The sequence below is a fragment of the Equus caballus genome, chromosome 18 (genome assembly GCF_041296265.1).
Source record: "Equus caballus isolate H_3958 breed thoroughbred chromosome 18, TB-T2T, whole genome shotgun sequence".
Classification (NCBI taxonomy): domain Eukaryota; kingdom Metazoa; phylum Chordata; class Mammalia; order Perissodactyla; family Equidae; genus Equus; species Equus caballus.
This window is the reverse complement of record NC_091701.1, coordinates 42,911-59,258: the sequence shown is the minus strand read 5'-3', so window position 1 is coordinate 59,258 and position 16,348 is coordinate 42,911. Positions and strand designations below refer to the sequence as shown.

General features: G+C 46.3%; 2 long non-coding RNA genes across 7 annotated transcripts in view; one reads left to right on the top strand and one right to left on the bottom strand.

Annotated features, from left to right (window-relative positions):
* Positions 1–3,924: 3,924 nt before the first annotated feature.
* The window catches only part of LOC138918724 (uncharacterized), a 48,212-nt gene continuing 35,788 nt past the window's right edge, over positions 3,925–16,348 (bottom strand). For all 6 annotated transcript variants that reach the window (XR_011428431.1, XR_011428430.1, XR_011428428.1 and 3 more), the window contains 2 exons: positions 5,330–5,485; positions 3,925–4,082 (listed from right to left, as the gene is read on the bottom strand). This is a non-coding gene — a long non-coding RNA (uncharacterized lncRNA). The remainder of the gene's footprint in view (positions 4,083–5,329; positions 5,486–16,348) is intronic.
* LOC138918725 (uncharacterized) lies at positions 6,719–13,019 on the top strand. Its single transcript, XR_011428433.1, has 4 exons — positions 6,719–6,953; positions 7,700–7,745; positions 8,333–8,393; positions 8,672–13,019. It is a non-coding gene; the product is annotated as an uncharacterized lncRNA (long non-coding RNA).

The window sequence follows — 16,348 nt, the reverse complement described above, 5'->3', positions numbered from 1 at the left end:
AGTGATGAATAGTAAGATTCACCTCATATTGTTCTTATAAAGAATTAAAATTGACTTAGAGAGCATATGCAAAAACAGCTGGCTCCCTGCCTGACATGCTGCAGTCACCAATAATTATTCGGATCTAAATATTGGCTCATGCCATGCCCTGCTTCTTTTCCTATTAAAACCTTATCCTTCAAAAATCGGTGTGTACCCTTTCTTGAAAACCAGCCCAAGGTGTAAACTGAAGTTCATTTTCCTAAGCTGCTCAGTAACATTTATAACGCAAAGTCTAATGCGTTAGATCGGTTTTTTTTTTTAAGCAAAAGAAGCTAACTCTGGCTAACTTCAGTTTTCTTATTGAAGAAATTGACTAGAAGGATTTACGGTAACTCACATAACTGAAGGGAATTTTTGAAAAAATCAACAAACAAAAAGCAAAAATAAGCTTTGGAAGACACAATAGAGCACAGTGTATAGTTATTATTACTGCCGTTCACCAAATATTGTCGGCTCTTCTCTGGCACACAGAAGGGATGTATCTTCTTGGCCCCTTAAAGTCAAATGTGACTTTGTGAGCCTTTGGCAAATGAAACTTGAGCAAAAATGAGGCTGTCTCTTCCAGACAAACCTTTGGCAAACAGTAGGAGTGTGTTTTTCCTGCCTGGCAGTTGTGCAAGAAGTTGGATCGAGCATCTTTTAGCTGCCATCTACTCAATCCTCCAGACTGAGCAAGGATAATACAGAGCCAGCCCCTGATGACATGGAGCATGTTCGAGAAATAAACCTTGGTTATTTTTAGCTGAGACTTAGGAGTTTGCTGTGAATACAGCACAACATGGACTATCTGACTGATGAAAACATATGTAGGGGAGGAAGACATTTCCTCTTCCCAAATGTGGGTTCGTCTGGCTGGAGAACGAATTAAATTCACATGAGACAGAAAAGCAAGAGAAAATTAAACAAAGCTTTAAGAGGAACCGTGGCCCGGTGCCTTTCTTCCTGAAGGAAGAAAGGGCACCAAAGAAGTGGGGTGCACATAGTGGTTATATACCACCAAATGGGGTGTTTCACATGTGATTGAAATGTCCCTCCCACAATAGTCACAAGATTGCCCTGTCGGCACTTGATGGACACAGCAGGTAGTGGGTCTGCTATCTCAGTGGGCATAGCAGGACTCAAGTCGATTGTCTGGAGCTGGGCGGTCACAGGTGAGCTCAGCAATCAGTTCCTAGCCTAAGGAAAGATGCTTAATCCTTAAGAAATGCCAACGTTGGGAGGGGGAGGAAAGTCAGTTACAGGAGGTTACCAGACTAGCACAATAAAATGCAGATTTAAGTCCTTGCCTTTGGTATTGATTAAGAGTTTTTAGAGAGAAGGTCATCTCCTTTCTTCTTCCTGGTACAGAGAGGGAGGCAACTTTTACAGATAGAGATTTACCTTACAAATGTAAATGTGCCCTAACAAAGGGCAAGTTCCATTCCTCCTTCCCTGTCCCAGTTTATCAAAAGCAATCAGCCTCAAATAATCCTGATGCCAAAGAGACATATCTTGGGGTGGCCATTTCCAGGTCCCCACACATACATATTACCAATTTCCTGTGCTGTTGACCAAAATGACTTCAGTGAGCCAATATTAGAATTCCTTTTCACAAAGGTGGATAAGTGACAGATTAGAAGTCTACACTGTCCCAGGAGTGTAGACAGATACCATGCTTATATATAGCAAAAATATTTCCTCATTTTGTCCTTTACCTGTCAATAAAAAAGTATATCTATAGAAATCTGGAGGTAAAGCTCCAGACAAAACCAACATGGTGACAAGGAGGAACATTACATACTTCTAAAAGGAGCGACAGATGAGAAAATAATAATAATGGCTGGGAACTTATAGAACCTTGCATTGAAAGGGATCTCATATGGAACTCAGGAAACATTTATAGCTGAAAGCACTACATGACAAAATCTGGTGGATGGAATTAAACAATACTTAGAAGAAAGATACCTTCAACATATGTATCTAAAAAGAAAAATTAGAAACCAATGAGCTACTTGTTCAAGAAGCTAGACAAAGAGCAAGACAGTAAAGTCAGGAAGAAAGGAAATGAGAAAGAGAAATGCCAAACCTTTGTTTCTATTTACTTGCTCTTTATTTATTGCTATGGACTGAATTCTCTCTCCCCGCCATTCATATATGGAAGCCCTGGCCCCCCTTGTGACCATGTCCAGACACAAGGTCTTTAGGAAGTAATTATGGTGAAAATGAAGTCATAATGGTGGAACCTAAATCAGATAGGACTGTGGCCTCATCAGAAGTGGAAGAGATCTCTCTTTCTGTTTCTTCACATGCATACACACACCCCGCCATCTGAGGACTCAGTGAGAAGGGGACCTTATGCAAGCTGAGGAGAGAGCCCTCGCCAGAATCTGACCATGCTGGCATCCTGCTCTCAGGCTTCCAGCCCCCAGAATGGTGAGAAAATAAATTTCTGTTGTTTAAGTCACCCACGCTATGGCATTTTGTTATGGGAACCCAAGCTAAGACGCTTATCTTTCACAGTTTGTTCCTAGGTTCTGGTACCAATTCCAATGTGTGTGGGGTTGGGGGTCGGGGGAGTCCCCCCACCAACAAGCAATTCTTGGGACACCAGCTGGGTGTCCTACAATTCAACTCGATTCTGACACTATGTACCCAGAGACAGCATCACACCCCACAGGTTAAGGGTTCAGTCCCCCAAGACTGCCCCCACTGCAGGTGCCAATAGCAAGTCTGGGTTGTCGCCTACGCTTCTGAGCAACTGGTTGTCAGTAAGAGATTCCCAAGACTCTCTGCTCCGGTTCGATGAATTTGCTAGGGCGGCTCACAGAACTCAGAGAAACCTCTTACTTACTAGATTACCTGTTTTTAGAAAAGGATATGACTCGGGAATAGCTCGATGGAACAGACGCATAGGGCAAGACATGGGGAAGGGGCACTGAGCTTCCATGCCCTCTCCAGGTAACCACTCTCCCAGAACCTCCACATGGTCACCAACCAGGACGCTCTTGGAAATCTGTAATTTTGGGTTTTTATGCATAAGCCGTTTATTTATTCTCTTACCCTCAGCTGCTGTTTTTCCTTCCCCATTTATAGCCCAAAGCCAATCAAAGAAGGACATGTGCAGTGTGATGCTGTTCCTGTACATTTTTTAAGTGCATAACAATGTAAGAATTTGTTAACGGAGACATACACATGTATGTCTTGACTATGCATAAAAATGTAATCTTTTGTTAATGGAGCCATGCACATGGATATTCTTGGAATCATAAAGAATGCAATTAATTTTAGGATATTGATACCTATGATGAGGGAGGGAGGAGAACGGGATGGAAATGTGAATTTTAGGTGTGACGGCAACATTTTGCTTCTTAAAAACAGAGATATCGTTGTGGGCTGAATCATGTCCCTGAAAATTCATATGTTGAAGTCCTAACTCCAGGACCTCAAAATAGGGCTGTATTTGGAGAGAGGGCCTCTAAAGAGGTAATTAAGGTCAAGTGAGGTCACATGGGTAGGCTCCAATCCAATGTGACTGATAGTCACGTAAGAAGAGAAGATTAGAACTCAGACACACACAGAGGGAAGACCGTGTGAGGACACAGGGAGAAGCGGCCGGGGAGAGAGGCCTCAGAAGAGACTAAACCGGCCAACGCCTTGATCTTGAACTTCGGCCTCCAGAACCGTGAGAAAATAGATTTCTATTGTTTAAGCCACCCTACGTGTGGTATTTTGTCATGGCAGCCCCAGCAAATGAATGCAACATCGGAAGCAAATAGGGCACAATTCAACGTCTGTTCTTTCTGGGTATTGGGGCCGGAGATAGAGGTCATACTATGTACTCTTCTGCTATTCGAAATATTTCCATAATAGTTAAGAAAATAACAAGCAGATCCCGAAAAAGAATAACCAGAGAGTAGAAATTTATGTGTGATTGCCTTGCAGGCCAAGGTGGGTTTCGTGTTGGGCAGGTGGTTCTCTTCCACAGGGTGTGTCAGTCACCCATGAATTCCCGTCTCTTGGCTCCGCCATTCCTGACGCCTGTATCATTGTCTGCAACCAATCTGCACAAGGAGAAAGAAGGAACACGGAGAAGACACACCTGCTTTCAAAAGTTCCAACCTGGAAATGGCACACACCACTTCCACTCCCATTGCATTGGCTGAAACATAGTCACACGCCACACCTCACTGCAAGTTGCTGGGTGACTGCCTTCCTGGGCACCCAGGACAAGGATGTGGACAAACAGCCAGTAGTCCCACCCACAATGTCATCAGGTTGACCCTGGTCTTCATGCTGCTGCTCAGTCTACAGCGTGTCTGCCAGGTCTATGGTTAGGGTTTAGATATTTTACAAAGGCGCGGGGTTGGGGGTCATGGTTTGGGACTTCAAAGAGGAGGAAGCCAATTCACAAGGAGACAGAAAACCAAATGTTTGCTGGGCCATCTCTAAACAAATGAGAGAGAACTTGTGTAAAATGGGCCCGGCTAGGTACCTTCTTCTCTACCACATCTAGAGTTCCCTACTTTGACAGCTCCTTCCTGGAACAGGCCTTCTGTCTTAAATTCTTTTAGGCAGTTAGGGGCGAGGCCAAAGTTTCTTTTATATATAAATTTTATGTGTATATATGTAATTTATAGAACTAAATAAATGAATTTAAATATAGATACAATGGATTATATATTCTATTATATATCAATATTAATATATATTATATATATATAGATAATCTCCTTGGTTCTCCAGAGAACCCTGACGAATACAGGAGGAGTTAATATTCTTTTATCGATGGCATTTACATTTAATCATTTGAAAATCTTAGTTATGACATTGTTATGGCTTGCAAGGAAGTGTCCTTTTCAGTGTTTCATTTAGAGGCCTCAAGATACCAATTTTAAAAAGTTTCCCATTTTATTTGTTTGGTTTGATAGGCTTTTTCCAATTGAGTGCACAGATAAACCAATTTATGAATTTCAAAGGAGCCCCATTTAGGCCAGTGAAGCCTTAAACCACCCTGAGTAATCTGAGCCCAGTGGGACAAAAATCTACATGTAGAAGGTCTGTATTCTTAAAAGACAAAACCAGCAGGAGTCCCAGAGTGGGGCTGTTCTTTGGTGGTCCTCTTAGAAAATGGATTTCTCATTTGTATGAACTTACCAAAGGATCAAAGGCCCAAAAAAGGAGTGAAAGAAACAGAAGTTTCTAACAAAGCTGACAATGGAAGGATGGCCAGAACCAGTATCAAAGGACGCCTACATAAAGAGTCTGGACCTCTACCAAAAATGGGAGGTCCAGGCCCAGGAGGACTTACCACCAGGAACCAGAGCCACCAGGAGGAGACGACAGAGCACAAAAGATTCTTTGCAGGCACCTTGCTTGTGTCTGTGAAGTGGCACCAGAATTGAAGGTCAGTAGCTAGGGATCCCACTTCTGTCACCATGTAAAGTCAGCAAATAAGAGGCATAAACTGCAAAAGAACCAAAAAGTTTATTTGGGGTCTCAAGAATTGCAATTCAGGAGATGTAGATTCGAGTAGAAGCTCAAATGCGCTCCTAGGAAGACAAAGGAGGCAGGGGTATATAAAAGGAAAGGACACAGGCTTACAAAGGTCTACAGTGAACAGTTAATGACTGCTTCTGGCATGGGGTGAGCTGACTTGCCAGAACATAGTTGGTCCTAGACAGACTGCCCCTTCTTGGAATGAGGAAACACTTCAAGATGTGACCTCTGCTGTCAGGTAAAGCTCAAAAGTTCAGTTAACATCTGGTGGTGGATGTGGTGTAGAAGCATAAGCCCCACTTCCTTAATGGCCTCCCAGCTCCATTTTAGAAGGCTTGAAAATGGTACTCCATTTTGTCATTGTCATCCACCACAGTCACGCACCATGTAACAATATTAACGATGTTTCGGTCACTAATGGACCACATATATGACAGTGGTCCCATACGGGTAGCACCACATAGCCTGGGTGTGTAGTAGGCTCTACCACTTAGGTTTGTGTAAGTACACTGTGTGATGTTCACACAACAGTGAAAGTGCCTAATGATGCATTTCTCAAAACATGTCCCTTTCATTAAGTGACGTATGCCCGTACTGATTTTAGTCTTGTGAGTGTTGAATAATGAATTACTCATTTCAATTATTTGAGTCAGCCCCACTGGCTGAAGACGGTAAAGGCTGACTGAAGCAAAAAACTAAAATTTGTTATTCAACATTCACAAAACCAAATGAGTAAAGAACTTTAAGTTCTATATCAGGGTTCATGTGAGGCAAAAACATTCTAAAGGAAAGATGGATTTGAGGACATACATGATTCTGAGTGTAAATGTCTGGGTACTAGCAAAAATTCCAGGGAGCATTTCAGACTTCGAGGCAGTGGAATTGGTGAAACCAAAGTCAAGCTCTCCAAACAGTAAAGCGGGCCCAGGTAATATCTGGAGTACAGGTGGAACAGGCAGAAAATTCCATTAATGTAATTGTATGATATGATGAACGGACAGAGTTGGAAAATAGGATGGCAGGGTAGGGCAGAGGGACCTGGAGGGCCCAGGATGGATGGAGAGATCAGCTGGGCTGGTGGGGGGAAGGGGCCATGGGCACACCCTCTTCATGTCCCCTCCCCCACCCTCTGAAACCCTTTGTGACTCTTCAGTGCTCTGTGATGCAGGCCTGGGATTATAGGCAAGTGTGGACACTCTCAGAGCTCAGTTGCCTCAGGCAGCCTTGCGATTCAGAAAATGGAGTTCAGTCAATGGAATGTTCTCTCATTTCTGAATAGCCATATTGAGTTGTTTTTGAGCATCTGCTCAACATTCTTAGATAGTGACCACAACCTCACCATCGTGTGTGGGTTGTGGTTGCTTCTTCTGTTCCTGTGCTTCCTGGTGGGGATTCCATCTTTACCAACCTTCTGGAAAACCAAAATCTACCAAAAGGTAAGGATCCCTGGGCAAGCCACGAACAGGGATTTTTTATTGTTGTTTCCATTTCTAGTCCCACATTTTTAAATGAGTTGGTCCAGAGAGACTCCTAAGATGGCAAGTCTGAATAGAGGATAGAACATCATCCTTCTAGGGGAATAGGCCAGGCAGGACTAGGGGTTCAGCTGGGACTGTTTCCCATTTAAAACTCACAGACCATCTGGGTGTGGTGGAGGATTCCTGGATAAAATCCCATCACTGATTTCACGGCCCTGCATTAGGTTATTTAGAGAGTTTGGGATCTGTGTAGGAGAACACTGTTCCCAACACTGGATCATGAGTCACATTCCCATGTCGGGCGTCATTCGACCAAACTGTCCTTTGTATTGGGCAGATCAGGAGAGCAGGGCTGAGCCTCTGAGCAGACACTGGAGTGTGAGCTCTGTCCCAGGATACAGGGTCCTATCTGAGGAAGCACAGATGTGACTGTGGGCCTCAGAGTCTATGCCCTCCTTGAGCAGAGGACTTCTGACTGAGAAGATCAAGTGTGGACTCTAGCCAAAAATCCTCCTTCGAGTTTTTCAAAGAAGGAAAAATTGAAAGTATCTTATCACCTTTAGAAATTCAGAAAGGGAAAGAACACAAAGTGCTAGTAATAAAAATGGAGAGTGACATTAATCTTGGATGAATATCTGAGTTTCCTAGAGAGAGGAGCAAGCCAACTAAGTCCTCACTCCTCATTCTTTTCTTTTTGTTCTCAGCGTCAGGGCAGAGCCAAGAGGAGAAGAAGAGGTGGAACACCAAGTGGTAAGGTTCCACCTATCCCACCTGAGCTCTCCAAGGGTGACCCTTCCTGTCCTCTCCATGAGGTCCCAGGTCCATGGTCTCCGAGGATGTCAGTCGCTAGATAGAGTCCCTCTCAGAAGATAGAGGCCTCAGAGGAAAGGCTCATGGGAAGGTAGTCAGAACCCGAGACATTTCTCAGATTCCTGCTCTGCCCAGCTCTGGGCATGAAGCAGTGATGGGCCTGGACAATGGGTGTTGCCCAGTGGGTGGCCGTGGGAGACGTCAAGAGTCAGAACTTCTGTCTCCTGACCTTGTAGAAACTACGTTGACTTCCTGGATGATCAGACTCCTTGAGGTAACCATTGACCTATGTTCCTCACATGGTGGTTTTGAACATATATGTATGTGACAGTACTTTATAAATGAAGCAACAAACACATGTGAACCTTATTAATATTATCATTGACCGTTTGACCACATCTACTGATTCTTGGGGCTTTCAGAGTTAATAGCCCGTTAATATCCCAAGGGTCTCCCATAAAGGGACTCCTGTGTAACACCTATGCTTCTACCTTTATTACATGTAATTCACTCTTCTGGTTTCCCAGGTTGGAGAAATTACCAGAGGGAAACAGAGGAGAAAAGGAGGCTAATTTCTATTCTGAAAAGGTGACTAGTCTTTTCTTTCCTGATCCCTCTTTAACATGTTCTCTGCAATTCCAGGGATTCAGTACAGCCTGCAGTAGTCATGGGAGGGGTTTGCCATAGGAACGGGTATGTGAATGAAGGCCTTGGGGTGAGGGCTGCTGAGTGTATGGTGAAGTCATAGACGTGGGGCATTGTGAAGGGGCAGCAGGCTTCAGGTGGCCCCTCCCCTGACAGGCCAGCAGGTCCTCCTTTCCTTGTTCTGGTCCTGGCTACAGTTTTCTACTTCCTGTCTCCCGCAGGCCCCTAGGCCGGCCTCTCGATACCACCCGCTTTCGTCAACTATTATGCCCAGACCCCTCCTGTGAGGTGTGTAATAGCACAACTGCTGAGATCAATCGGCTCCTGGAGGACCTGGAAGATGATACCGCCTCTATGTCCTCTATGGCTTCCACAGCTTCTGGGACTGAGTCATCATTCACTCTGTCCTCCGCCTTCTCAGAAGTCCCTCCATGAGACCTAACACAATCCCCTCCACCTGACCCTTCCCCACCGCCCCCCTCCGTCCTCTCACCTAACCCAATGACACCCTTAGCTGACTTTCTTTCACCCTCACCACCGGGTCACTCTATGCCACCAGAGTCTTTTCCTGCCTTGGAGTCCAAATTCCCAGCAGACCGTTCCCCACCCCAACCCCTTGCCCTTCCCCCTCTGCCACCACATGACACCCAGGCAACGGGTCCTATTCTCCAACCAGAGGCCACTCTGTCTCTGAATACGATCTTCTCTCTTGACCGCACCCTTTCCCAAGATATTAACCCCTTACCAAATTTGTCCCAGATAATCAATCCCACTGATTCACTGGCTTGTCATCACACACCACCAAGCCTGTCTGTCTCACCACCGACAGACCACCCTTTAACTGTGACTCAATCTAAATCGGTTTCCATCTTATTGAAGTCTGTTCCAGAGAACTCATCTCCAGATAGCCCTGGTGGGTTGTCCACTTATGTCCCAACAGTCAGAGGCACTGACCATTCAAGCCTGTCAATTTCAGAATTATCCTGGTGGCAAGCTTGTGCCAAAGACTTGTTCTTAGCACCTTCCACCTTGGCACCATGTGATTTTAATCGAGAGTTTCTTGCCCTCCATTCTTCAGAGTCCTCTCTGGAGAGACACCCTACAGCTAACCTTATAGAGCCTGGTAACCTCTCATTTCTCAGCCCTCATGTCCTGGCACTCCTGGAGAGACAAGTCCGAAAGAGGAGTGATTTCCTGATGTGGAAAGAAAAGGAGAAGGAGAAGGGTTCTTTTCCAAAAAAACTTAGGCCAGGCCACCAACTAAATCCTTCGGGGAAAACGTTAGAGTCAAATGCTGATGAGTGTGACTCAGCATTCTCCCTTCCTTTCTGGAGCAGTGCAGGCAAACCAAAGGAGCTGCACATGCATGAGCAGCCCCCATATCCTAAAATCTTGGAGGACCATTTACAGGAAAAATGTATGCAGCTCTTCTGGGGTCTTCCATCTCTGCACAGCGAGTCCTTGCCCTCTGCTATCCATGACTCAAGTGACTGCACCACAATCTTCCTTTTCAATACCATCCCAAATGCCTCCACGGGCCAAGAATCCCCAGTACCTCTCCATCGCCCCCCTCCATCCTTGCCTGAGATCCAGCCCCAACACTTGCCTCAAACCCTGCCCCAATCCCAGCCCCTACCTCTCACTCAGGTCAAGTCCCAGGCCCACCTTAAATCCCCGCTCCCAATCCTACCATCTGGTCCTCTACCCCAGATAAGGATCTGTGGGGTGTGTCACCATAGACCCCAGGATGAATCAGAGTCTCTCACCTCATCTGAAATTCAACAACTGGAATGGAAAGTGTTGCAGAAGCAACAGGAAAGTTTGTGGGGTTCCCCCTCTGTAGTCCAAAGATCTCAGGAAGAATTTTGTTCTTCAGCTCCCAACTTTCCTTACCATCAGGCCTCCCAGGCCCATGCCTCCATCTCCATCCTTCCCGTAGAGTTTCCTCTCAGTGATGAGCTGAGGAAGAAACTGGAACATCACCTTCGAAAGAGGCTCATCCAACACCGGTGGGGCCTGCCCCGCAGGATCTGTGAGTGTCTGTCACTGATGATGCCTCCAAGAGATTTCTCAGAGATAGCTAAGTCAGAGAGCAATCGTGGACTCTCACGGATCTCGGTGAACAAAGATCTAAATGTTGGATTGAGCCAATCCAAAAGCTTCCATGAGAGGGGTTCAGAACTGCTTCAGGTAGAGAAGGAGATGGGGAAGGATCGGGGGCACAGCCCAGAGAACGGCCCAAAAGCTCATCTGTTGAGTGACCCAGAGAGCTCTTCAGATAAGGATCCAGCATATGACTCTGAGAAAGACCTAAATAGTCACGTGGCAAGTCTGTCAGGGAAAAATTCAAGGGCCTTGGAGGAAAGTCTAGATCAGAAACAACTTGAAAATGTCCTGAAAGCACATTTGAGCAAGAAGTTTGAGGAAATCAGTGAGGCTCGGCTCCCTGGGACGGTGCGCAGTTCATGGCATGCCAGCAAGCAGACATTGCTGCTTTCTGACAAATCCCGCACCCAAATAACACAGAGGAGTTTGCCACCTTCAGTGGGTGGGGACTCCTCCCTGAATACCTTCCAGGAGCTTTGCTTCATTGATTCCAGTGCACAACAGATGATGGAAACCCATATTAAAAGCTTTCGTATGAGAATGGAGTGGGGCCTTCCCTGCAGGGTCCTTGAATCCATACAGGCGTTTAAATCGGAAGATGCTGCATCCCAGTCCTTGCCCTATTTCTACTGTCCCCCCTCAAATAACCCAACTTTGGAAGTGGACTCCAAATCCGAGGGCTTCGAGCCCCATAGAGGAAGCTCTAAATCTGTTCTTCAAGAAAAAGCGGAAACAACAAATTCAGCCCTGGTCCTGGATCGTCTTTGCCCTGCTACTTCACCTATGGGCAGGGAAGGACAAGGGGTGCCGAGACAATCACCCTCTGGTATCAACCAAGAGATTGCAGAGGTTGTTCAGAGGAGTAAGGGTGCCAGGCAGACTCATCTGCCTGTCACATGGGGCATCACAGGCAAAGCGAGTCAGAAATTTACTCAGCTAGGCAACAGATGCCCCCCAGAGCTGCCTGCAAGGCAAGCTGGTGCCAAACATGAGACAAAGGATGAGAGAGTGAGTTCCAGTGATAGAAGAGAAGGGCGACAGGACAAAAAGATGAAGTCGGAACCCTTTTCCGTGCACAACACGGCCAGGGACATATTCAGGGCCAAGGAGCTCAACGCTCTGCAGTCAAAAACTGGTAATGTGTTGACAACCAGCAAGCCAGGAAGCTCCCAAATGATACGTGAGAATCACAGTAAAACAGAAATTACTGGGACCATTGAAAGCCCTGCACCAAAAAGACAAGTTCCCCAAGACCCAAAGTCATCGGATCTTAAGGAACATCTGTTTGGGGAATTAAAGTCGAAACTAGAGAAGAGGAATCAGAGCCAGGTCCAAGGCCAACACACTGACAGGTCCCCTGCCTCAGAGAGCTTGACTTACAAGGCCTCACCGACTCATGCCCACAGTGTCTCCAGTGGGGACATGGGAGCTTCCCAGGTGCTGCATGTCCATCTGGAGGACAGTGGGATCAGCAGGCAGCAGCGGCAGGAGCCTTGGGTCCCTAAGAAAGACCTAAAGAGGTCCGACGATAAGAAATTCCCACCAGCTACAATGAGAGTGAGCCCTCCGGGCCCCAACAATGAAGAGCTTGGTGGAGGGGATGCAGGGTTGGGGACATGCCAACCTACAAGAAAGAGTTTCCCTACTCAGATCACAGCATCAGATGAGACGCTTGGGAGCAAGTCTTCCCAGACCTCATCACAGAAGGCACAGCCTCCTCCTGAAAGTCTGTTCAGAAAAAAGATGAACCACATTTTTCAATGGCTTCGTCCTGGGACAAAAGGCAAAAACCAAGAACATCCCCAGGAAAAGGGCAGCCCCATATCATCTGCACAGAGCAGAGGCCTGGTTAAAGGGAGAGCTGCCATTACTGGGACCACCACAGCTCAGAAGACCAGGACAGTCCCTGGGAAGTTCCCAGTGGAGAAACTGGGGCAGCGGTGTGCAGCAGAGGTCACCCGCCCTCAAGAGCCCCTTCCTTCCCTGAGGAAGTTTGTGAAAACTGACCAGAAGGCAGAAGAGCAGACCCAGGCAGAGCCCGTCCAGGGGCATCCTTCCAACTACAGGGCTCCCTCCTGTAAAGTGCCAAGCACCAAGTCCTGCCACCAAGAAGTTGTCTTTGCTGGCCAGAATTATCCTACATGTTCTAGACGGATCAGAGACCAGAACAGACACCCTCAGAAAGTCATGGCGTTTAAAGATCAGCTATTGGATCAGAAGCGTCCCTTATCTGTGCCCCGCAGGGAGCATGTGCCCCATCCAAGCTCCACCTGCAGGCGTCAAGCCGGCCCAGGGGCCTCCAGCTGTTCTCACCACTGCTAAAGGCACTATGTTTAGGGATCTGTCTCTATGTCAACAGAAAACGCTTTTCCAGCGTTTCGAGAGCGGAAAATTTCCCACCGCAAAATAATTCCTTCTTGTGGAGAATATTAATTCTCCCCAATAAATGATTCTCTAATAATAGTGATGTCTTTTCTGTGTCCTGTGTTGGGGGCATGGGTTTCAGGTAACTCAGGGCTTGTGCTTAGGGAAAAGGAGGAGTGAGTTCAGCTCTTACTGATTGCTTCCTCTGGCTTCTAAAAGGTCACCAGTGTTCTGGAGCTCTTGTTGACAAAGAGATATCAGGTGCCCCCAAAAGCCCATTTCCTCCCTGATGAAGTTTGAGGAGGTGGGCTCTGCCTCCTGCCTCTTCGCTTAGCCTTAACGAAAGTGTAGAGCAGCTCACACCTTCCGCTCACTGAATGTTTTACATCCTTCAGAGAGTAGGGAAGACAGGTGTTCTCTATCCGAAGAGGGTCAAGAATAGGTATGCAATTCATAAAACAACAATGAAGAAAAAACAGTGGCTTCATCATGATTTAGAGGTCAGTGACCAGAGGACCCCACAGGTGGGTGAACCCTGAATGGGATTTGGGGGGTGGGGGAGGGTATTGCTGCAGTGGATCCTGGGCTGGTGGGGGAGGGGCTAGGAACAGCACAGACACTCCTTAAGAATCTGTCATGTGAGTATATTAATGTGTTAGGGAAGAATACTTTAAACTTTACATTGAGGTTTCCCTACTGGAAAGGCACCTGGGGGAAGTGGTTTCCCTCTGTAGGTATTTCTTCAGACTGCCAAATGATATTTTGTTGCAGAGCAAAAGCATCACTCAGCTGCCAGTAGTAACAATGTTGATCGTGGAGCCACCTACCTCCCAGGATAAAATAAAGCTGAGAGTAAGGAAAAGATGACTTGGAGTAAACGAGGAGGGAAGAAAAAATGAAGAGGGGAAAGAAGGACCTTGCTGGTAGAACAAAGATTTATGCCTCATCATCCATATGGTGACCCTGTCCTGTTCCCCCCGCCCCCTCCTCAATCTGATCCAGGCATCACCACCTTGAGGCTGATCCAGGCACTGCACAGCACACTGATGCCTTATTCCAAAAAGGCACTGGGCTGTTCTTTGAATACTAAACAATATCTGCAGGGAGGTCATCAGGCATGGCATCCCCCTCTTTGGGGAAGGTGATCTTGCTGCCTTCCTTCCATCTATGCTTAATAGGAATATACAAGATCTTGCCCTTAGTGTGTACAGTTCACCTATCAGGATGGAAGTGCCGCCTCTGATATTCACGGCCTTGGTGGAGCCATGGCTGGTCTCCCCCAGAACACCTGCAGCTCATGAACCAGAGGTGAGTCCCAGACTATGCACCAGGTTACAGATATATGGGGGTCTCACCATGGACTGCACACATACCCACCCTTACAATAGGGGTTTGGAGGAAAGGCAACTCCACTTAGACAGACTGGGACTCAAAAATTGGCTGAGTGTCAACTGGGGCAAAATTCAAAAAGCATTATGATGGTGAGCGTTAAATACATTAAGTTGTAGACGTCTAAGTAAAATAAAGATGGCTACAAGGGTGGAAAAATAAAATACCAATTTTGTTTTCTAAAAACAACATGATTTTAAAAATGGAAGGGAGGAGAAAAAGGGAAAAATAGAATAAAATGATTGTTCTATAAGTAATAAGAGGGGGTCAAGATATAGGTGACAAACGAAATAAGACTCCGAGTAAGGGAAAGGAATTTGAGGACATTAGAAAAGATACAAGTATAATGGTAACTATTGTAACAAAACCGAACACGCACGCGCGCACACACACACACACACACTACACAAATGGGGTGAGTATCCCAGAGGGCACTGGAGGTAGTTTTCCCAGAAAGGCTTGTGAATGCTAGGTGTTAAAACAAAAACCAAAAACAAAACCGGTGTCCACTACAGCCTCTCTCACTCCACACTTGTATCTTCTTGTCCAGAGTTATGCCATTGAACCCACAATGTCTGAAACTTGAGGTCAAAGAAAGAATGCAGATTCTGTGGAGGTCCTGGGAGGGGGATGGGGCCCAGGGCAGGAGACTTGAAGAGGTGAGGAGGCCATGGAGGGCTCTACCATCGATGTGGATAGACCAGCCAAAGACCAGCCTCTCAGTTTCTGCATCATCTCATCTTAGGGTCCTTTCCTTCCATTCCAGTGTAGTTACTGCCACACTCCAGAGCTTATCACCAGGAACACTTCAGCCATCCAGATTATTACAGTCGGACATTCCACCCCTTGGCCTCGTCTCTCATTCTTCTGATTCATATGCCCCTTGTTAACTTTTCAACTCCAGGCCCTTCATTTTTCCACTTACTCCTTGTCTGTCGGTCAAGCTCTTGTTTACATTTCCTCCCTCTCCGGGGTAGACTCGATAGTCTGTCAGCTAACCAACATTTAAAAAGCTCCACTACTAATGGACCCCATCCAATCCCTTTTAATCCTGCCTGTCTGGCAAAATCCCATCTCTCTGCCTTTCCCAGAAATGCCTTCCTATAACTAATTGATCACTATTGGATTAAATCTCACAATGGAGTCTACCGATGCCACAGTAAATTCAGCCCCAGCACTAGCTGGGAATCACTCACTCATTCCACAAAGAATTATCCCATGCTTACTAACATGAGAACAAGACAAATGGAGCTTAGGTCGCTGTTTCCTTATTCCATTCTCTCTCCAGGGACACTCAAATTTATTTCAAATCTCCTCCACTTTCCTCAAATTTAGGCTGTCTCCATTTGCTCAGTAGATGTGCTGGACCACTGATCACAGAGGAACTAGAAGTCATGAGACAGGAACTTTCCATCAATAAAGCTTCACAAAAACCTTTTCCCGTTCCTCCTTTCCTTCTTTCCTGTTATATGAAAAGAGGTTTCCTTCCTAACCTCAATGATTACACTTCCTGAAATGTCCTTATTGAGAGAGCTAAACCCTCGTCTTGACGGACTGAGCCCCCTTGCCAGGTATCCTCTCGTCCCCTCCCTCTCTTTAGGAGGCACCCAGCTTCTTTCATTATTTTAAGCTTCTATTACAGAAATCTTTAAACATGCACGAGAGCAGTGGAACTTCCCATGTACCCCTTACCCCACTTTCACAGTTATCATCTGGCACGTGTGATATGGCCCGTCTCCTACACTACGGTTAAGGGGCAAAAGCCCATGGGAACATCCTGCCATCCGTCTCTCAGGTGTATGCTTTGTGCCCATGTCACAGCTCTCACGTTTCTTTGACATTTACTACCTGTGGAGCTCACTGACCCAAAACAGATGGACAGAGCCATGGGGAGGAAACGCATTGAGCTTCAGATGCTCTGGCCATCAGTTCTGCTCAGCCCTGTAGTCAAGCCTGAGAAGTCACTGAATTAACTCCTCCCTCCACCCCACGCAGAAAGGAATCTTCCTAAGCAAATGCAGTGCACGGTGTTGCAGTCC